Source organism: Pogona vitticeps, chromosome 5 (assembly GCF_051106095.1).
Source record: "Pogona vitticeps strain Pit_001003342236 chromosome 5, PviZW2.1, whole genome shotgun sequence".
Taxonomy (NCBI): domain Eukaryota; kingdom Metazoa; phylum Chordata; class Lepidosauria; order Squamata; family Agamidae; genus Pogona; species Pogona vitticeps.
In genome coordinates this window covers 190,742,678-190,764,594 of record NC_135787.1, presented here as the reverse complement: position 1 = coordinate 190,764,594, position 21,917 = coordinate 190,742,678, and the positions used below count along the sequence as shown (strand labels likewise).

Genomic DNA, 21,917 nt, shown 5'->3' with positions numbered 1-21,917 from the left:
CTTGCTAACTTTGGTTCAAGTGCCGTACTTTGACCTGCGGTGTATGCATCCATTGATACAGTGCTGCTTATTGGATTTGGTGTGGGGATTTTCCGCTCTTCCAGAAAAGTTTCAACTTGCAAGGAAGTTAACAGCAGCATGGGTAGCTGCCTGAATGGGAAGTCCCTCCTTCAAGATTCACGGCAGGAGAAAATTGCTAGGAGAAATAAAGAAATAGTTCTTGAAGTTCATACACCCAAGAATCTGCAGTAAATACATAATAAAACAGGGGTAAGGCCGTTTAGAGTTCACGGGGCAGAAGAGGGTTAAGTATATGGCCGTGGCACAGCTATGTAGATAAAGGCGAATGACAAGTTCATGTGGATTCTATTGATTCCTGTTGGATGGGCCAAATGTGAGATATATCTGGGAGAAGACAAAATGGTTTCAACAGGGAAGAAGCATCTTCCTCCTCCTCCTGCTATCTTGATTTCTGCACCTTGAACTGGAGATGTGTGTATGTATATATTACAGTGGTGCCTCGATTTATGAACGTCCCTACTTATGACCATTTTGAGTTATGTCCATCTTATGGAATGGATCGTGATCGTAAGTCGAGGCACCACTGTATTAGGTAAAATTTTTATTGTTTTTTTTAAAAGCAACGTCAAGGTGGCATAAATAGGTCCCTTCCTCCCCACAATGATTGGTAGGTCGGATAGGCTGAGAGAGATCACCCAAGATGCTCCAAGGTCCAATGACAGTTGGCATCTAGATGTCCCTGTGTCCCAGGTGCAAACATTTTAACCACTACACAACACTGTACTGTGTCATGCTGGGTAAGAACTGGACCTGGTTTCTAAACTCAGCTGAATCGTCTTGCTTAGGCTTGATCTAATGTGATGAGGTGGGATTTCTGCCTTGGTTAGCCAACAGAGTAGTGTTTACCATTCCTGAACGTCTTCAGCCTCCGTCTCAAAGGAGTGACAGAACCTGAGGTAAAGCGGTTGTTCTCAAGATCTACCTCTCCTGGCCTTTTGGATCACAGCTCCAGCATCTGTGACCATTGGCCCTGCCGGCAGGGTTTTCTTGGGGGTGGGTGGGTCTGAAGCTCAAACCATCAGGAGAAGTCCTCTGAAGCACAGAAGCAAATATGGCCCCAGGAATTGCTTCTCAACCGCAGGATTTAATCTCCTGGTTTATTACCTGCAAAATGGGTGGCTGTGGCCCTTTCTTTCCCAGTGAATTTCCACAACAGATGCTGCCAGGCATCTGCCTTGGCAAACGCTGGCATTGCTGGAGGACTGAAGTGGCTTGTCCCACCCTAATCCTTGGTAGATAATTGATCACATCAGCCAGCGCTCAGCAACTTTGCCACAATTGGCAGCTTCAACTGCTTCGTAGGAGTTGCAGGATTGGCCCGGCGAGGGAGAGGCTAGCCTAGAAGGCATGGGCAGAGCTGCGTGGCGGCAGAGGCGCCTTCCTGGTGCGTCTCCATCTCCAGCCCACATCTTCAGGGCTTTTGTCCAAGGACACAAAATGTACTCCGAGGCACATTAATTGCAGCCGGGAAGAAGCAGACAGGCATCTCCGTGAGCAGGAACAAGAGGATGAGGAAGTGGAGGAGAAGAAAGTCGAAAGGGGATCTGCTCAAGCCAGTCCTGCCAACTGTGCAGGTAGCTTTGTCGCCCGCGCCTTTTTTTGTACGAAAGGAAGCCGGGAAAAGGGTGGTCCCTACTCCCTGTTTTCACGACAGCCACCTTGCAGAAGGCTTGCCGTGTGTGTCGTGAATAACCTCATGGCATTTCTATCCGTTCTTTATGCCTTTGAAGGGTGAAGGAAGAAGCGTCCAACTCACCTTGGCCACACGAGCAGAAATGCCTCTCCTGATTTCTGGTAACGCTGGATCGTAGTGGCAGAGGAGAACCGGCAGCTTGCTCCTCTCCTCTCCTGACAATGCCAGCATCTTACTTCTAGGCTTGAGAGATGGAGCTGTAGAAGGGTCATCATGGAGGGTGGCTGCAAAGAGAACAAACAGGTGCGCACCCCCTCGTCTTCCCTGTATTTTGTTAAATTATTGTTGTTTAGTCATTTACTCGTGTCCGACTCTTCGGGACCCCATGGACCAGAGCATGCCAGGTCCTCCTGTCTTCCACTCCCGGAGTTGGGTCAAATTCATGTTGGTTGCTTTGATGACACTGTCCAACCATCTCATCCTCTGTCGTCCCCTTCTCCTCTTGCCTTCACACTTTCCCAACATCAAAGTCTTTTTCCAGGGAGTCTTCTCTTCTCATGAGATGGCCAAAGGATTGGAGCCTCAACTTCAGGATCTGTCCTTCCAGTGAGTTATAAAGTAGGTATAGGGATTTAAACCCCATCTTTGCCTTGAAGTGTACGATTTGGTCCTTTGCCACAGGCGTGAGTTGCCTTCTGCCTTTAGCCAGCTAGCCAGATGTGTGAAGGTTGGCACATGCTGAGATTGCCAAACCACTTGGAATTGGAGGTGAACCAAAAATGTATGGGAAGCAGAGCTTGGAAAAATGACATTTTCAGACTACAGACCCCCGCAGAATCTCCTAGCCATCATGACCTCACCTAGCTGGGGATCTGGAGAATTGCCAACTAAAACTAGTGTTTTCCAAACACTGCAGGGAAGCCATGTTCTTGGCATGGTAATTCAACAGCTATGGCCAAGAAATGGTTATCAGAACTAGTTGTGTATCATTTTCTGAGCTCAGGATGCTAAGAGGTAAGGCTTGGGGTTGTGTCTGCCCACAGGCTCCCTGCAAGACAGAAAGTCATATTCCAGAAGTTGCCTCCCATATTACTGCAGATCGTCCCCCGCCATGTGGAGCCTTCAGCTTGTATAGAAGATGCTGCAGAATGCTTTTTAACATGTGCCATGATTCCATAAACATATATTAAGATCCAGGTCTATGTGTCGTGAGTACACTCCTGTACTGCAGTGAGTCCTGGATCCTTTGTACATGGCAGGAGAGGAAGCTGAACATGTTCCATATGCCTTGTGTCCGAGGCATTTTTGGTATCACCTGGCAGTACTAGAATGAGCTGGAATTTTATAGGATGTATACATTACTGAAACAGCGACATCAACGTTGGCTTGGGCATGTCGTGAGAATGGCTGATTGTCGGATTCCCAGAGATGTCCTGTATGGCAAATTAGTGCAGGGAAAGTGCCTCAGAGGGAGACCACAGCTGCAATACAAGGATATCTGCAAGCGGGATCTGAAGGCCTTAGGAATGGACCTCAAAAGATGAGAAACGTTGACCTCTGAGCGTTCAGCCTGGAGGCAGGCGGTGCATCATGGCCTCTCCCAATTTGAAGAGACCCTTGTCCAGCAGGCCGAGGCAAAGAGGCTGTCCAGAAACCAGCAAAACCAGGGAGCTGGACAGGGGACAGATTGGATTTGTCTTCAGTGTGGAAGAGACTGTCACTCTCGAATTGGCCTTCCAAGTCCTCCATACAGCGCACGTTACCCTAGTCTCCCAAGATGGAAGGATGCCTACGATAATTCCATAAAATACAGGAGTGTTTCCCAGCAGGCAGTTCCTGGTGTTACTGATCAAAAGGCATAGTGTACCTGTTCCATCTTTTCCTTCTTAGTTCATTTTCGCTGGTAAGAGAAAAGGGGCAGCAGCGAAAACCCCTTTCTAGGGTTATATAGCTATCTTTGAGGCTTCTGAACCTCCTCGAAAATCCCATGCATGAGGCAATATTTCTGCCCAATTAAAACCAATATGTCTAGATAGAATTGCTGGATAGCTCAGTGGCTTAGGCATCTGGCTGCAGAGCCCGAGGCTGGACATTCAACTCCCCCACTGTGCCTCCTTGATTAGGGCTGGTGTTTTAAGATGATGATGATAATGAATGTATCCAGTGTCCTTTGAATACAGGTAGATTGAAAACTGTTGCTTACATTGATACTTGTTTTGAGGCTGCTTTGGGGGGAAAAAAGTCAGCTGTTGGATTTGCTCTGCTTATAAAATGGGTGAATTCAAAATATTTTTTACTGACCACATGACACAAAGGCTGATTTGAATTGGCCCAGCTCTTTTCTATCCCAAAGTGCTTTTTTTTCTCTCCCTTTACTGCTGGCAGGCTTCTACCCTTTCAAGCCAAAATGAGCTTTTCCCTGTGTGGTTATTTGCGATACGTTCTTGTTAAGAGGGTATGTGTGTGCGTAGGTAGTGCTTTGACGACGTAGACCGTCGGGGCATGTTGTTCCGGCCCGGGTGGACATGCGAAAGCGAAGCACCATGGTTTCAATGTGGGGGATTGGGTTCTAGTCCTGAATCCTGTCAAACACAGTACGCTTCAGATCATATGGAACGGTTCTCTTGTCGTAAAGCAAAAGCTTAGTGCTGTTAATTGCTTAATTGACGGGTCTGAAAGTGGATGAGTTTATCATGCCAATAGTTTAAAAACCGTTATGTGGCTAGAGATGAAGTAATTCCTGCACGTGTTTCCATGAAAGCAAGGAAAAAGAGTAGCAGATGGGAAAGGGGAATGTGGTGTCGTCGCACAATTAGTGCCACCAATGAAAAACACCTTCTTGTGCAGCTGCTAAGTGGTCTGCCAAAGTCTTAGAACGACACAGAAGATATTAACAGCCCTGCTCAGATCTTCAGCATGGGGCGCCTGTACAGATACCAATGGGCCAGCCAAAAAGAGACATGGATAGGTTCTAGATCAAATCAAGCCTCAACTATCCCTGGAAGCTGGAAGGACGAATCGGAGGCTATTGTATTTGGACATATCGTGAGAAGATAAAACTCTCTGGAAGAGACAATATTAGTGGAAGTGGCAGGAAAAGAGGAAGGTGAAAGAAGAGGTGGGCTGACTCCATAAAGGAAAGTCATGGCCTTGCGTTCACTGCGCTGTGAATGAGAGGACCTTTCGGAAGTCACTCATTCACAACGTTGTCAGAAATTGGAAGTGACTAGATGGCTCGGAAAACCACAACAAAGTCCTAGGAAAAAGCAGTACTTAAAAGAAAACCAGTGGAGTTGAAGAACTAAATAAAGGCACAACAATACATTTTGCTCCTCCCTAGCTTGAGAGGAGCAAAGTGATGACAAACCTAGACAGCGTCTTAAAAAGCAGAGACATCACCTTCCCGACAAAGGTCCGCATAGTCAAAGCTATGGTTTTTCCAGTAGTGATGTAAGGAAGTGAGAGCAGGACTATAAAGAAGGCTGACCATCAAATTGATGGTTTAGAATTGTGGTGCTGGAGGAGACCCTTGAGAGTCCCCTGGACTGCAAGGAGAGCAAACCTATCTGTTCAGAAGGAAATCAACCCTGAGTGCTCACTGGAGGGACAGATCCTGAAGCTGAGGCTCCCATACTTTGGCCATCTCATGAGAAGAGAGAAGACTCCCTGGAGAAGACCCTGATGTTGGGAAAGTGTGAAGGCAGGAGGAGAAGGGGAGGGCAGAGGATGAGATGGTTGGACAGTGTCATCGAAGCGACCAACATGGATTTGACCCAACTCCAGGAGGCAGCAGAAGACAGGAGGGCCTGGCTTGCTCTGGTCCATGGGGTCACGAAGAGTCGGACACAACTTAACAACTAAACAACAAGCCTGAGTGGAAATAACTATTTTTGAATTGTATCCGTGTACTCGCCATTGCCCCTAGTCCCCTAATCCAGCAAATTCTGTAAGTTAGTTTTCTGAGTTAAATGAGCTTTCTCTTTGTAGGTCAGCTCTGTTTTTGTTCAGCTCTGTACAATTCAGATCTGCATTCATCTCTCCTGGCATCTCAAGGAGAAACAGGGACCCCGGGCTGTGTTTATGCAGCATTTGTTGCTATGAGCTGCCAAACGATGAATGAGCCGCGTAGCTATTGTTTGAACATCCTCCTAGCCATTTTACCTCCTGGTTATTGTATTTGTGCCCAGCCCTTATCTCGGTGGCAGCCTAACAAATGTTTGTTAAATATTACTTGTTCTTTGGCATTCTTTGCCTGTGCCCTTTGGCCACTTGGGTGGGAGGAATTTGTGATCATGAGAAGAGCATGTTCTTTCAGTAGAAGCCTCGCAAGCAATTCTTTCCCAGAAACTGGCATTTGTATCGCTGCTTGGATAATCTTAGATCAGTGGTTCTTAATGTGGGCGATAATGCCCCCCAGGGGGCGATTTCATTTTTTAGGGGGGCGGTAGAACGAAAAGGGGCGGCATGGGGGCGCTGGAGCAGAAGGGGGCGGTAGGGGGGCGCTGGAGCAAGCCAAACCTGTGAAGATGGCTGCAGCCTTTTTACAGTGTGCATAAATATATATTTTCCTACAATTTTAATTTAGTTTCAGACTTTTTGTCTTGAAATTTTTAGTTCCTGCATTTGTTTTTATGCCCTTTTTATATTTCATCTTGCGTCTTAAAATTCACTTGCAACTAAATCATTAAATGTTACTTTTTGGGGGGCATTTCATTTTCTTGGAATTTAATTGTGTTTTCAGGGGTCATTGGATTTAAGTGTCTTAAATAAATAAATAAATAAATAAATAAATAAATAAATAAATAAATAAATAAATAAATAAATAAAAGATATCATCACCGTGGGGAGGGGGGCGATGATAACTTCCTCAATGGCTCAAGGGGGCGTTTCTTTCAAAAAGGTTAAGAACCACTGTCTTAGATAATCTGAGAAGGCAGAGCTAGAAAGGACTCTATGGATCCTTGAGTCCAACTCCTGTCAAGGAGCCACAGTGGGGAAATTGAACTCCCAACTTCAGGATCTGCGGCCAGAGATCTAAGCCACTGAATTATTTGGAGCCTGGAGTTTCCATAATAAATCCATTTGAGTATTGGAAAAGACGTGGAGTAATCTAGTTCACTCAGATCCACTGATATAGACCGGTTTCAGAAGTTAAGCAAGGTCGAACATTGCTTGGACGTAGATAGGAGATTAGATTAGATTAGGCATCCTTCAATCTCGAGAGACTAGGGTAACGTGCTCTGTATGGAGGACTTGGAACAGCATCTAGTGTGGCTGAGAAGGTCTATTCAAGAGTGACCATCTCTTCCACACTGAAGACCAATACAGTCCCTTCCAGCTCCCAGATTTGGCTGGTTTCGTTACTGCCTCTTTGCCTCGGCCTGCTGGACAAGGGTCTCTTCAAATTGGGAGAGGCCGTGATGCAACGCCTGCCTCCAGGCTGAACACTCAGATATCAAGGTTTCCCATCAGTTGAGGTCCATTCCTAAGGCCTTCAGATCCCGCTTGCAGATCTCCTTCTATCGCAGCTGGGGTCTCCCTCTGGGGTGATTTCCCCGCACTAATTCTCCATACAGGAGATCTTTGGGAATCTGACCGTCAGCCATTCTCACAACATGCCCGAGTCAACGTAGACGTCGCTGTTTCAGTAATGTATACATGCTAAAAATTCCAGCTCGATCTAGGACTACTCTATTTGGAACGTTGTCCTGCCAGGTGATACCAAAAATCTGTTGGACACAACACATATGGAACGTGTTCAGCTTTCAGGTAAGGCTGGGGAAAAATGGTCTCTGAGGACCCAAAAAGCCATTACTGCCAGTCAGAGTCGACAAGACTGGAGTAGATAGACCAAGAGTCTGACTCAGCATAGAGCGTCTTCCTGAATTCCTATGAAGAGTGTTTTTCAAGTGGGAGAGACAGGTCAGGATGTAAAAAACTCAGTTTTGATTTTGTTGTCTTCCTCCAAGTCCCATCTGTATTCTTATCCCATCCTTTGCTTGCCATCACGTTGCAAGATTTGACATTTTCTCTCTGTCTCTCAGAGGCTTCCAATACACATTTCCTGGAATATACGTTATTTTAACCCCCTTTCCCTCATGTATATATTTCTGCCCACTCTTCCTGCCTTAACTAAAGGGTGTTGGAATTGCACCTGCCAACTGTGCACATGAGTAGCTGTTCATGTTTTTAAAATGGGTATGCAGTGCCGGAAAACGTACCACAAGCCCTCACAGATGTGCAGAGTTCTCAGACAAAGTGCACTTTGTGTCATGCAGCGTATCTCGCAGGGAGCCAGAGATGAAAAATCACTTCTGGTGATTTCAAGATCCTTGCCAAAATTGTCTGTTTCTTGGAAAGACCCCAAACAGATAATTTTGAGAATCTCAACAGCCACCGCAATACATTTGCGTCCTATAAGAACTAGAAAGCCACCCTTATTTTCGGATGGATGGATGGATGGATGGATGGATGGATGGATGGATGGATGGATGGATGGATGGATGGATGGATGGATGGATGGATGGATGGATGGATTGATTGGAAGACTGGTTGGTTGGTTGGTTGGTTGGCTGGCTGGCTGGCTGGCTGGCTGGCTGGCTGGCTGACTGACTGACTGACTGACTGACTGACTGAAAAAAAATCTGTGTATAATCAAAAGCATGCTGTTCAGACCTGTGCAATTCAAGGCAGAAGTGTTTGTTGCCTTAGCTGGCAGAAGTGGCCATGTATCAAGCAGTACCGATGGCTAGATAGAAGCCAGACCTTGCAAAAAAAAAAAAAGGACTTTTTCATGCTACAGTTGCTAGGAAGTGAGTGATCCTGCTGGCTTGGAAATTCTAGGAGTTAGAGATCAAAGAAGGGCACCTTTTGAATCAACCTTTTCAGCGCCAAGCAGTACTCAGTCGGGAAGATTGCGGTTAAAGGAAAAATCACAGCTATTCCCCGGCACTGCTGAATGCATGCAGTGCCAGGGGGAATCACGCCCTGGAAGGTTCCTGATTGTTCGCAGAAAACACATTTCTCTTAAGGAAAGGGGTTTCATTCCACCACCAGTGGGAACTAAATGGGAAAGAGGAAGGCAGATTGGTTCAGAGGGTGAGTTACTAGGCCTCGGGATGTCTGAGTCAGCAGGTCCCATCTTCTGCAGCCAGCAATGACCCATGGCAATTGCAAAAACCTAATTGTATAGCAATTTCCTCATTAAGCGAGGCAATCGTTAAGCGAGGCACGATTGTACAATTCCTGCCATCCAAAGCCAACTCTGACCATACTGGTTGGAGATGACCGGGGGGGGGAGTGTAGTCCACCAGATCAGAACAGCAACAAATTGGGAAAACCTGGTCGTTGTTGGCTAGAGTTGTGTCATTCTCACTGTCCGTGACCTTTTCCTTTTAAAGTTGACATTGTTGAGAACTGAACTGGTGGGGGGGGGGCTGCTACATACAGAACACATGGTTTGTCATTAAGTGATGCTCTGTCATTCCCTGGAACGCATGTCGCCGTCATGATTCTGCCGTGAACCTCAAACTAGCTGGGAAGACCATAGCAGTCTCTGCCGGGCTTGGAAATGTTTCTTTCTGTACTACAAATTCCAGAATCCTCCAGCCAATATGGGTACGTGTTGGCTGGAAGACGTGAGGAGATGTAGTCCAGAAAAGTAACTTTTCCAAGCTTGGGTCTTCTGCACCTCGGGAAGCATCCGTCCTTGAAAGAGAAAGATGCAAAATACTTATAGCACATTCGGGCCAGGATGCAAAAAGAGGGGGAAAAAAGGAGAACATTTTGTTTGCATCCCAAAATAACTAATTTCTGCATGAAAAGCAGAGAGAGGAGGGGAGGGAACTCTGCTAAAATTGTGCCCTGGAGGGGTGGAGAGTCTTTTCTCATGGAAAACGAATAAGTTGGAAGTAATACAGAAAAGCTGGCTAACAGTGAAAGAACACTGTGGCGGGTCTTCCTGTTTCTCATCTATAAAACCAACATCCTTTTCCGTTTGCCCCGTATCAGTGACTGGACCAAATAAGGATTTATCTTTGCAACAGGTGTCTCGAGAAACAGGCAGCTTAGGGGACTAGTCACTCTCTGAGTCAATGGGGCTGGCAGGAATTTGATCTGAGTAATAAAGATCTGAATGTTGATTTGCCCCCACTGTCAACGTTCCAACTGTATGGGTTGTGGGTGGGGGGAGACAGTTATTTGTGTGTCTCTGTGCATCTCCACCCCACCGAGTCGGCAGTAGTGCCTCGGAACTATTAAGGAAATAAGAAAAGCTTGGGTTAAACCGTGTGGTTCCCCATGAAGGGAACCTCCTCTTGTCCTCTGTTGTCGGAGGGGTTTGAAGTGCTTCAAGAACTTAAACAAAACTCATTGATCAGGGAAGTTGCCGCTGTGAGACAATGGCAGATCTACCATAACCACTTTTCTTAGCAAGTTGTCGCCTGTTTTGGACCTTAGCAGGCTTTGCTAAATTCCAGGTAGTTCCAAACCCCAACCACTTCAGGGCAAACAACAACAACAACACTCGTCCTTTCGTATTTTATGTTTTCATCTTCCACATTTTGTCTTTCCAGAGATGCATATATATATTCTTACGCTCTTAACTTTCTGAGTATGTGAATGACGATTGATGTCGTGCTCATGAAGAAGAGCTTCGTTTTGTGGCATAGTGGTAGCCAACCTTTCAAACAAACAACAGTTCCTACGTAGGTGGTGGTGTTTCTCCAGCGTACATACTACACCTCATCCCCAGCCCATTTGTATTTGAGTTTTGTTTTGTGTTGTGGGTTTGTTTTTTTTTGTTTTTTGCAGGGGGGTTATTGACTTTGCTTTAGGGACGTGGTGCCACTGCGGGTTAAACCGCAGAAGCCTCTGTGCTGCAAGGTCAGAAGACCAGCCGTCGTAAGATCGGATCCACGTGACGGAGTGAGCTCCCATCGCTTTGTCCCAGCTCCTGCCAACCTAGCTGTTCGAAAGCATGTAAAAATGCAAGTAGATAAATAGGCACCACCTCGGTGGGAAGGTCACAGCATTCTGTGTCTAGTCACGCTGGCCACGTGACCACGGAAACAGTCTACGGACAAACGCTGGCTCTACGGCTTGGAGACGGGGATGAGCACCGCGTTCTACAGTCGGACACGACTGGACTCAATGTCAAGGGGAACCCTTTACCTTTGCCTATTGTCTTTGCTTTACTGAGTTGGTATAGCTGGCTGGGTTAGAGCAGCCGGGTTGCTGAGAGCTCAAATCCCCGCTCTGCCTCCCAGGAGAAGGGCCAGCTGAGATCACCTGGAGCCCATGTGGCCCTGCCACCTGTGTGGCCTTGGATAGACTATGCAGCCAGGGGAAGGGCTGGGAAGCCACATTCAAGTCCTTTATACAGTGGTGCCTCACTTAACGATTGCCCTGCTCTATGACAAAATTGCTTGACGATTAGGTTTTTGCAATCGCAAAACAATGTTTTATATGTTTTTTTTTTCATTTAACGACGATCCATTCCCTGCTTCGGGAACCGATTTTCGCTTTACGACAATCAAAAACAGCTGATCATCGGGTTTCAGAATGGCCACCGGCTGCTTAAAATAGCGCCCTGCTGTGTTTTTGGACAGATTCCTCGCTTTACAGGCAGTGAAAATGGTCACCCCTATGGAGGATCTTCGCTGGACAGTGAGTTTTCAGCTCATTGGGATGCATCGAGGGGTTTTCAATGCGTTTCAGTGGGCTTTTTTATTTCGCTTTACGACATTTTCGCTCTTCAGTGATTTCGCTGGAATGAATTAACATTGTTCAGCGAGGCACCACTGTACACAGATAACCCTGAAAGTCAGAATGGACTTGATGGCACATCATTACTCCTATATAATTCATCAAACTGGACAATTTTGTTCATAGTGTTTTGGAAGGCTTCCAAGCAGCCGTAGCATTATGGTCTCTCGTCATTGTGTGTCTTCAAGCTTACGGTCTAAGTAGCAGAGGGAGTGGAGTATTCCTCTTTTTGGGAGGGTGGTTTTCTCCATCTTCGCTCTGTGACTTGTTGAGACAGCTAATGACCATTGTATTACCAGCTTTCCTGCAGGCGGTTTCAAGGGTCTGACTTCACATGCCTTCCCCTTCCAGTCCAAGAATAACACAGACGCCCTCTGGTACGAGTAGTGCCTGTCTCTCCATCCCGCATTCAGTTGCTGCTTGCTCTTGCCCTTGTCTTCTGCAGCTCACCTGAGAGGCTCTTAACGGTCCCTGAGGGTTGGAGACATTTCAACAGAACATCGGCCTTTCTTTTTTGGGGGGATTCCATCCCATCAAAGAGTTAATTCTACCACCATCCCTTGAGCCGCTGATTAAATTCTCTCCGTTCTTTTAATTGTGTTTCTCCTCACGCACAGGAAAAGGGACTTGTGTGCATGTGTGAAATTTCTCCTCTTTCCATTCACCCTCTACTCTCTGTTGCACAGAGGACCCAATACTTTGACAGAACACCCACTTTGCTTTGCCTCCCACATACACCCCCCCTTCTTCTTTTATTTTCTTTCATTCTTTTCTGGACGGTGGATTTTTTTCTTTCTTTCTGTGCTTTGGGCATTGCTGGGAATCATGCCTTTCTCAGAAGCAGCATTGCACGAGCGCCTGAGCAGCTACTCACTACGAAACATGTGCCGCCCGGCCCCCCTGACTCATCTCCTTCGGTGTAGATCTGAGGTTCTGACTCAATGCAAAAACTGGCAAGATGGCTTTGCAAGGTCTGAGTGGACTTGACTGGAATTTGCATCAAAGCCAAGTGGAAGGTTTCAGGATCCCCCAGCGATGCCCCGCATGCAGCAGGGGTTGGAAAAGAGAGGAAATCATTCTCGGCCAGTCATCCTGTGATGCGGATGATTCACGGCCTGTGCTGTTGGTGGTCAGAGAGGCACATGGCTTGCCCCGGTGTCTTTTGTATGCTAGAGCCCCAGTTTTTCCTCCTCAGAGGGGTGTGCCTTTCATCCTTCTCATCTTGGCCAGTGAATGATTTAAAGATTCAAAGAGTTGGGATCGTTGCCTTCAAGGAACAAGTATTCGAGAGCCCGTTGGTTTGCAAGCAGGCAGGTTTTCTAGATGCAGCTCTTTTTTTCCTTCCAATCAGAACACAACTTTCAAAAAGGATACTGAAAGTTACCTACCAGTATATGACCTGATCTCTCCCTCCCTCTCTCTCCATTTCTCTTTCTCTGACTTTATCAAAAGCATCTGCTCTGGAGTTCCCACCAGCACCAGATCTTAGGAACCGCGGATGGATTTTGTGGGGTGGGGGGGCCTTGAAGTCAAAAGGTGGCCGATCATCTAAACACTCGTCTCGGCTGTGTAAGAAGAATCCCGAAGCATCCGTCTCCTCCCACGGGTATTGGCCGACTGAATTAACCGAATGGAGTGCTAAGAGAAAGTCAAGATGCAACGGTAGAGGGGGAGCTGTGCCTTTCTGCACGTGTGTTTTTAACTAAGTTTGGAATCACCCTTACTGGTGGTGGGGATGTCTTTACAGATTTGTGTCTGTGTGGTTGTTGTTTTTTTTAAGTACCTTTCCAAGTTCTGGTTGTGGGTAGTTTTCTCATCGTCTGTGGTTGGTTATTCTTTCCTTTGTGTTTACTGTCGGATTGCTCGCTTGGGGATAGTGGCTTGCATGCAGAATATGCCAGAGTTCAGTTGCTCTCATGTCCAACTAGAAGGGTTGAATTTCAAGCTGTGCCTCACAGGAAAGATCCTTATGTCTGGGTCTGTGGAGAGCTCCCGCCAAATGTCATGGTGAGTAGACATTACGAGGCTAGAGGGGCAAATAAAATGGACAGAGGTTGTATTTGCTCCATTAGGGCATGCTAGACGAGGTGATTTTAAGGCAGCTTGCTAATGTTTTTGATTACGTTATCAATTGGATGGATGGATGGATGGATGGATGGATGGATGGATGGATGGATGGATGGATGGATGGATGGATGGATGGATGGATGGATGGATGGATGGATGGATGGAAAGAGAGAGACATGTATATATTTATTGATACACCCATGTGTGTGCACACGTGACACTGGGCGTGGACATCTCCCTGGTCTCCCTGATGTATCCCACTGTGGACACCTCACTTTCTTTGAAACCCAGCACGCTTTAGAAGGGAGGAGGTTGGCTCCGAGAGATCTGAATCCCAGCTCAGACTCCGCTTTTGATCTGTGGTGCGGCAAGTAATTTCCCATCTGTGAAATGGAACTTGGAGCGGCCCACCTTGTCAGACTGTTGTGGGAAGGGAGGGAAAACACAGCAAAAGATCGTTGATGGAGAAAGTAAAGGACGTACCGGTGATTTCCTTTCATCCAGTAAATGGGAAGAGCTGTTTATTCTGTCAGGGACGTTTTAGCTGTGGATTTTCCATGGAGTTGATCCAGATGCCCTCTAGGTTCCCTTTCAAGTCTTCAGTTCTAGGATTGTAACATCTGATAACTGTTTTTTTTTTAATTTGTTTGGTGTGGCTTCTGTTCATTGGAAGCATCCTTTAGCCAGATGTCCAGTTTTGGGTGACTGTGGATAAGCCTACCCACCGCACATCGATCTGTCGGTCATTCTATTATATTTTCTAAAGGGATGTATGTCTGTGGTATGTACATGTTCTGGACCGGAGGAGGCTAGCATGACTTAATTTTTAAGCACCGGAAGATGGCTTGGTTCTTGGAAACACAGATTCACCGGCAAAAGACGCCAATTTCCTGCGAGCGTTCAGCAGAATCCCATTTTGAGATCTGTGAATAGATGGTTAGTTGAGAGGCTGCTATGAAAACAATCTACAAGGCAGCTTCTTGAGTTATGGAGAGAGAGAGATTGAGAGAGAGAGAGATAGGAGGACCAAGGATGCCAGGACAGGCTCATTGTGCATGCAGCTGGGGCAACGTGCGCTGCACTCTGTAATTTGTGGAATACGAATCCTTCGCAGTGGCTTTCTTTCTTTTCTTAAAAATAGTCTTCTCTTCCACGCTTTGGCTCGCGTGACGAAATGGGAGAATGTGGGCTCAGGAAACGGGAGCGCCACGTGCCTGATGCAAAGTGGAGTGCCTGGCTGAAGGTGTTTTGTTTTGATTTTTTTAAAAAATGCGAATGATTCGCTCTTGCACCTTTCGGCTTAGGTCTTGCGCTGGCATTATCACGGATCGACAGCCCTTGCCGAATCGTGGAGGCACATTGATCCTTCTTGACAGCAGCTGCCGGACTGCTGTCGTCGGTAGGGAGAATGATACTGTTCCAGTGAACGGGAAAGAAAAGAGAAGAAAAGAAAGAAAGAAAGAACAACATTTTCAGAGAATTGCTGTGCCTAAGTTGTTGACCTACTGACTCGCGAGGAAGATGGAACTGGGAACAGAGAATTCACTAGCAGGTGTTTTTTCTGTCTGTCTTTCTTCAGGACCAGCCATGAGCATCGCCAGCTGCGAAGAGGCTGCATGCACACCAGACAGCAGATGGATTTAATTCCTGAAATTACAATGAATTCTTAGCCTCCAGAATATGAGGCGGGAGTCCGGTTGCTCTGTCGGCAAGGTAAGTTTAATGCCGTTCAATTTTGCGTGACTTTAGGGCGTTTGCAGCTGCCTTCTTAAATCAGGACTGATCATATCTGTGCTGCCCTTGTTGTGTGCTTTTAAACCCTTGCGTGGAAGGTGGTAGAGGTTGAAAACTGAGGCCGAATAGGGCTTTGCCCCAGAAAGCAGGTCTCCCCGCTCCCCATCCTGAAGGGTGGATGTACTCGTAGCTTGATGGTTGGACATGAGGCGCATGGATAAAAAACACGTGTCGGGTGAAGTGTTTTTCAAGTGTCAGACACTGGCACAGATAGAGGGGTTGCCGTGTGATATTGTCTCATGGCTTTGTGGCGTAGAATGACTCTCTCGGTTGTGGTCTTGTCTCAAATGGGAAATAAGTCCTCTTAATTTGTTTCTGGCCAGTCTTAATGTTCATGCTTGGGCGGTCCTTGAGGCGAGGGCTATATGTACATATTTAAGTGGTGGGGGAGTGCTGGGGCTGTGCTTGTTTGCATCTCCAAATCTACCCAGGGACACACCCTAATTCCGTGGCGTGCACCACACAGCCGACATCGCTACAATGGCGGAAGCTGCCACCCCAGTTTCCTTATAAGGCTATTGTTAAAAAATCGGGCTTTTCGCTGTCATTTAGAAGGCTAGGTAAAGGTTCCCCTTCACATTTAGTCCAGTCGTGTCCGACTCTAGGGTGTGGCGCTCATCCCCAGTGTTTGTCTGTAGACCGTTTCCGTGGTCACGTGGCCAGCGCGACTAGACACGGAACGCTGTGACCTTCCCACCAAGGTGGTACCTAGTTATCTACTCGCATTTTTACCTGCTTCCGAATGGCTAGGTTGGCAGGAGCTGCGACAAGCAATGGGCGCTCCCTCCATCATGTGGATTCAATCTTACGACTGCTGGTCTTCTGTCCTTCCAGCACAGACCGCTTTTGCAGCTTAATCCGCAGCGCCACCACGTCCCTACGTGAAGGGTAGGCTGAGAGAAATCTCCTGCCCTCTTTTCTGACAGGAGACGGTCCATTTCAGGGGGCTTACGAAACATATTCAACGATTTTCACCATGGAACTCTATAGGCAGGCCACCTCAGTGCAGCCGTACATCTGTAGTCAATTACATACACCGTATATTTGTTCCGTCCCCTACAATTGATGTGTCCATTGGACTTTTTCCTCCTGCACCCTTTCCTCCTTAGAACAGGACCTGATTACCCGTTCAAATCAGACAAGGCAAAGTTTAAAATGAGGTCCTCATTTCTGGTGGAAGACAATTCATTCCCCAAGCAAAGGAAGTCCTTTACCTTAAAAGCGGCCTCTTGTTTCTTGCCTGCTATAGCCAATTTAATCATAGAGAAGAGGATAGGTGAGGAATTCCTACAGAGGGACGGGAGCCCCCGTGCAGGCTTTGGGCCTGATTAAAATGACCCGTATCACAACCCTCTCTGTTTTATTGCCCCCCCCCATTGCTAAAGGACAGCTGGAAATGATGGCTGAGCGAAGAATGTCTGGTGACAATATCTCTTGGCCGTGGTAATATTTCTAGCCAAGTCATAAAACATAGGTGGCAGTGGGACTTTTTTCTTTAACTCATGGCAGGTGTTGCTCACATAGAGTGGGGCGTTTGCTTTCAGTGCCCTTAATTTCCCTCAGATTTACAATTTAAAAGGATCAGGAAGCAGTTATGATGCGAAATATCTCTGCCCAGAAACCCTGGTATACTGCTGAGAGGTTAGCACAGCCCTAGATGGACCACAGTTTGGAAAAGTTACATTTTTGAGGGGTACAACATGCAGAATCTTACCAACAGCTGAATTGGGCCTTCCTGGATCTTAACAGTCCAGCAATTTATCCCTCATTCATGTGGCTCTGAATCTCACTCAGTATAAGATAACCTCATTTATTCATGGAGAGGGGTTGCTTAGGAAACACATTCATGCTCCTCACGCTATTGCCATATAACCCGGTGGCCATGCCTTTGCTCTGTGGGTCATGACTCCTGTCCTCTAGCAGTTATTTACCGTATTTTTCCATGTATAAGACTATACTTTTGTCTAAAATCTTTAGACTAAAAAATTGAGGGCCGTCTTAATACACTGAAGTAAGCTGAGGAGAGAACAAAAACAAGCAGGGATCAAAGCGATCCTGCAGCGCTTTGATCCCTTTCCCCCTACACTTGCTAAGCCCCACTTTCTTAATTTTAGATTAGAAAAGTGGGAGGTGTCTTATACATGGGGGCGTTGTATACACGGAAAAAATGTGGTATATTTCCGTGGATATTCTCTTAACTTCTGGCCATTGTGAGCTGTGTTTTTTGGTTTCAAGCCCGGAGCCCGTCCACACTGGCATATAGTTATGGTATATGTAACCCTGATGGCACTGTTTAGCACAGAAATAAAAAAGGGGCCCAGCCTGCTTGTGTTGCACTGAGAACGATCCATCCTTACCTCTCAAGAGTTGTCCTGTATGTTTCTGACCCTTGCCCTAGGGCGCATGTTCTTGTTTAGATTTTGAACCCTGCAGGCTCAGCAAGCAGGTGGGGACGAGCAGCCCAGGAGACCGAGACTGTCGCTGTACAGCACCCTGAAGACTGCCATTGCCTCTGCCCCTGCAGCTCCAGAGGTCACCTTAATAGTGGCAGTGGTGGTGGCAGCAGAGTCCACAGCAGTAGCTGCTGCTAGGCTCCTGTGAGCCCCTCCAATCCTGGTGCCACAACCGGTTGGCCACCTCTGCTGATCAGGTGTCCTCGGCTGCTGTTGCGATGGTCTCCGTACTCCCAAGTAATCCGGGTAAATCATTATGAGCTTTGGACATGAGTATTCCTTCCTTGTCTTTTAGCTCTCCCCCACAAGACACACATACTCAAGGGAAGGGGGAAAAGACTGTTCTTAAGTTTCCAGCTGGTTTAAACTGTATCTGAATGCAAAATGTGGTGGTTTGTGTAAGGATCAAGCCATAGTTTCCTGTGTTGGTATGGAAGCTAACCATGGTTTGCATAAGCCACAGCATGACACATTTTGCTACAATAACAAACTGTGATTTGTTGAAATTAGAATATTAGAATATCCCATTTTTCTTCTGTTAGATGCAGGGTTGAGGTTTACCCTGCTTTATTCACATACCAGGAAACCATGGTTAGTTCTAATATCTGAAGGAGGCCTCCATTTTATGGTTTTTTTCCAAAATGAATGATTATTATTAAGGCATTTTTGGCATCTTTTTTTTCCTAAAATGATTGGTGGGTACGTTGATAGTTATTATGGCAAACAGCTGTTGATAGACTTTTCTGTCCCTTATGGATTTTACATCCTTCTCATCTTAACGTCACAGTATCTGTGCTTACCCAAACCTCTCTCAGGTCTCAAGCAACCAAATGTGGAGATGCGATGTCAGATTTTAAATTGTGAATCAGAAGTTTGGATTTGATGTGTTAGAGAAAGAGTGTTAGCAGACCTTCAAAAACATGTTGAGAATACTAAATTTCAGGGCTGTTTCAGTAGGGCTCAGCTTAAAGCTCTATATTGACAATATATTGTTGAAAACCAAGTATGCATTCTTTGCCTCCCTTCCCTCCAGCATTACCTCAGCTTTTCTATTTCTGTTTTTCCATCCGTTGGCAATACTAAACAAACAGCACTAGCCTCAACACCTCATCCCACAAAATGCCCATTGCCCCTTGTATGGGTTTTTTTTCCCCGCTGAGCTGCTAGAAAATGTTGCAGTCGTAGTGTGAGGACAGCTTAAACAGTAGAGGCTAACCAGAATGAACTTCCCCATTTTCCCAAGTAAGAATGAAGAGGAATGCGCCCTTACAATGCAGTTCGGTGTGTACTTCGAGGAGTTGCACTAAGTTTTGTGAGGTTTGCTGTTATTGTTAGGTATCGTCACATTTCCTCCCACTTACGGCAACTCTACGAATGAGTGATCTTCGAAAGGTCTTTCTAGACTCATGCCCGTGTCTTCTTTTAGGGAGGGAATCCATCTCATATTTGGTCTCCCTCTTTTCCTGCTGTCTCCCATTTTCCCCAACATGATCTGTCTTTCCCAGAGAATAAGTCGCCGGATCACTACTCCCCCCCCCAGCCAAACCTGAGGAAGCGGCTGCAGTCGTGGTGCTAACACCCCGACAGGCGGCGGGCCACGATCTGGAGTGGAGTCTCGAGGCATCTCCGTGCCCGGGATTCCCCCTTCCACCGCCACTTCTGGTTCTGCCACCCCCACCCACTGATTTTATTTTGCTTTGCTTTTTAAAATTTGGGCACTCTGGCCCAAAAAGAATCGCCACCGCTGGTCTACTGTGTCCTCAAAAATCTCCTCAGCACCATATTTCAAAGGAATCAAGTTTTTTTTCCCCCCGTCAGCTTTCTTTACTGTCAAGCTTTCAAAGCTCTACGGGGTAATCGGAAATACAAGTATGTGGATGATCTTCACTTTGTTCTCCAGTGACACATCCTTACACTTCATGATCTTTTCTAATCCCTTCATGGCCGTTCTCCCACGTCTTCTGATTTCTTAGCCGCCGCCTCCATTTGGATTGATGATTGAACCCATGTATACATCTCAAACCCTTTCAATTTCTTCATTGTTGACATTCACGTTGTGCAGTTCTTCTGTAGCCATGATTTTTTTTTTTGTCTTTTTAATATTCAACTACAGTCCAGTTTCTTCTTTCTCTTTTTCTAAATGCCATTTCAGGTCATTGTAGCTTTCCTCCTAATAAGATGGTGTCATCTGTTTATTTTAAATTATTGATATTTCTTCCACCATTTTTACTCTTCCTCTATCTGAATCTAGTCTGGCTTTCTATATCATATGTTCTGCATATAGATTGACTACCAGGGTAAATAAGCAGAGGATTACAGTCTAGCTGAACATAGTAGGTTTTACTTCTGAGTTAAAATGCTTAAGAATTCACTTTTTGATACCCATGTTTCTGTGTGTTTGACGTTTTCACAATGTCAGCATGCAGGTCAAAGTTTGGTATCATCTGCACAGTAAATTGGGCCTATATAGAACCTTGGTGTTCATTTTTGAAAAAGCACAATGCAGTACCTACCATGTATTGATGACGAATGTGAGAATTTGTTGCAGTGCCTGTCGAAAACTTCCAGAGTCAGGGGCAATGTTTGATCCTGATATCCAGGAGGTGGTTCCAATGAGCTGTTTCCAATTAAAGTAGACAAGGCTAGGCTACATGGAGAAATTATACGAAAGCTTCCCATCTCCTTGGCAACCCCGTAGCTTGACTACAAAGCAAAGCACGCTACTTTTCCTAGAAGATGGACTGCTGGCAAGTGATGGTTTGTATTTTATAAGGACTGGGAAGAATGTGGTTGGCTGTAGCATGAAGAACTTCATCAGGAGGAACTGAATTGAATTGAAAGGGGAAGTGAGACACATGCGTAGAGGTAAAGATACAGGAAAACTTATATCCAAAAAGAAGGACAGATTGAGCATCTCTAATGGGGACCAGTACTGTAATAATCTTCATAGAAGTATGTAGGGAGGGAGGCCAGCAATCACACTATCTCTGGTGTCTTATACAAATGCCAGGAATATGGGAAACACGCAAGAAGAACTGGACATCTTAGTTCAGGAGGGGTAGATATGACTTGATAAAGATAACTGAAACTTGGTGGGCTAACTCCCATTACTGGAGTACAGCAATTGAAGAATATAAATTGTTAAAAAAACTAGACAGGATAGGAAAGTACAGTGGTGCCTCGCATAGCGAGGTTAATCCGTTCCGGATTAACCTTCGCTATGCTGAAGCATCGCTGAACGGGGCAGGGATTTCCATTGGAACGCATTAAACATCGTTTAATGCGTTCCAAATGGGCCAAATACTCACCGTTCAGCGAAGCTTCAGGATGGCCGGCAGCCATTTTCGCGCCCTCACCTCGCTTAACGAGGGCGCGAAAACGCTGCGCGCGGCCATTCTGGGCCATTTCCCGGCTTCCGGCGGCCATTTTGGCCGCCGAACAGCTGATCGTCGGGGGTCATTTTGCGAAGATCGGTAAGCAAAACGCTTACCGGTCTTCACAAAGCGAATTTTTTCCCATTTAAAAAACGTTGTGCGATCACATTAGCGATCCACAAGCACCGGCAGAACGTCAACAAAAAAGAGGAGAATTTGAAACTCAACAAAACTTGGCTCCTGGCTCTCAAAAATACAATGTGCAAAAGGTCAACAAACTCTACCCGGCCACAAGGACCAGGGATCACTACATACAAAAGACCAGCTAATGACACCCATCAACCACAGTGACAGATAATCTCTCCTCCTTATCACAACAATACACCCACCACAAGACACACTAATCACCCATCTACAAAAAAAGACAAAAGCCCATCTCACAGCCATAAATACTCCACTCCCGAGCCTACTACACCAGAGCAGAGTGCTGTCCTCTGAAGATGCCGGCCACAGAGACTGGTGAAACGTTGGGAAGAACAACCTTCAGAACACAGCCAAAGAGCCCAAAAAACCCACAACAACCACTTTTCAAATAGAGTGGTGCCTTGCTTAACGAGCGCACCATATAACGACGAAATCGCATAGCGATCCGTTTTTTTTTATCGTTAATGCTATCGCTTACCGATGGGCCCTATGGCCGAAAATCGCTTTACGAAGATCGGTAAGCGTTTCGCTTACCGATCTTCGCAA

General features: G+C 46.2%; 1 long non-coding RNA gene across 3 annotated transcripts in view; it reads left to right on the top strand.

Annotated features, from left to right (window-relative positions):
• The window catches only part of LOC140707814 (uncharacterized), a 104,992-nt gene that overhangs the window by 41,902 nt on the left and 41,173 nt on the right, over positions 1–21,917 (top strand). For 2 of the 3 annotated variants that reach the window (XR_013536835.1, XR_013536834.1), the window contains one exon: positions 15,126–20,898. This is a non-coding gene — a long non-coding RNA (uncharacterized LOC140707814). Of the gene's footprint in view, positions 1–15,125; positions 20,899–21,917 lie in introns of those variants that run through there. The other variant, XR_013536836.1, reaches the window with a different exon arrangement.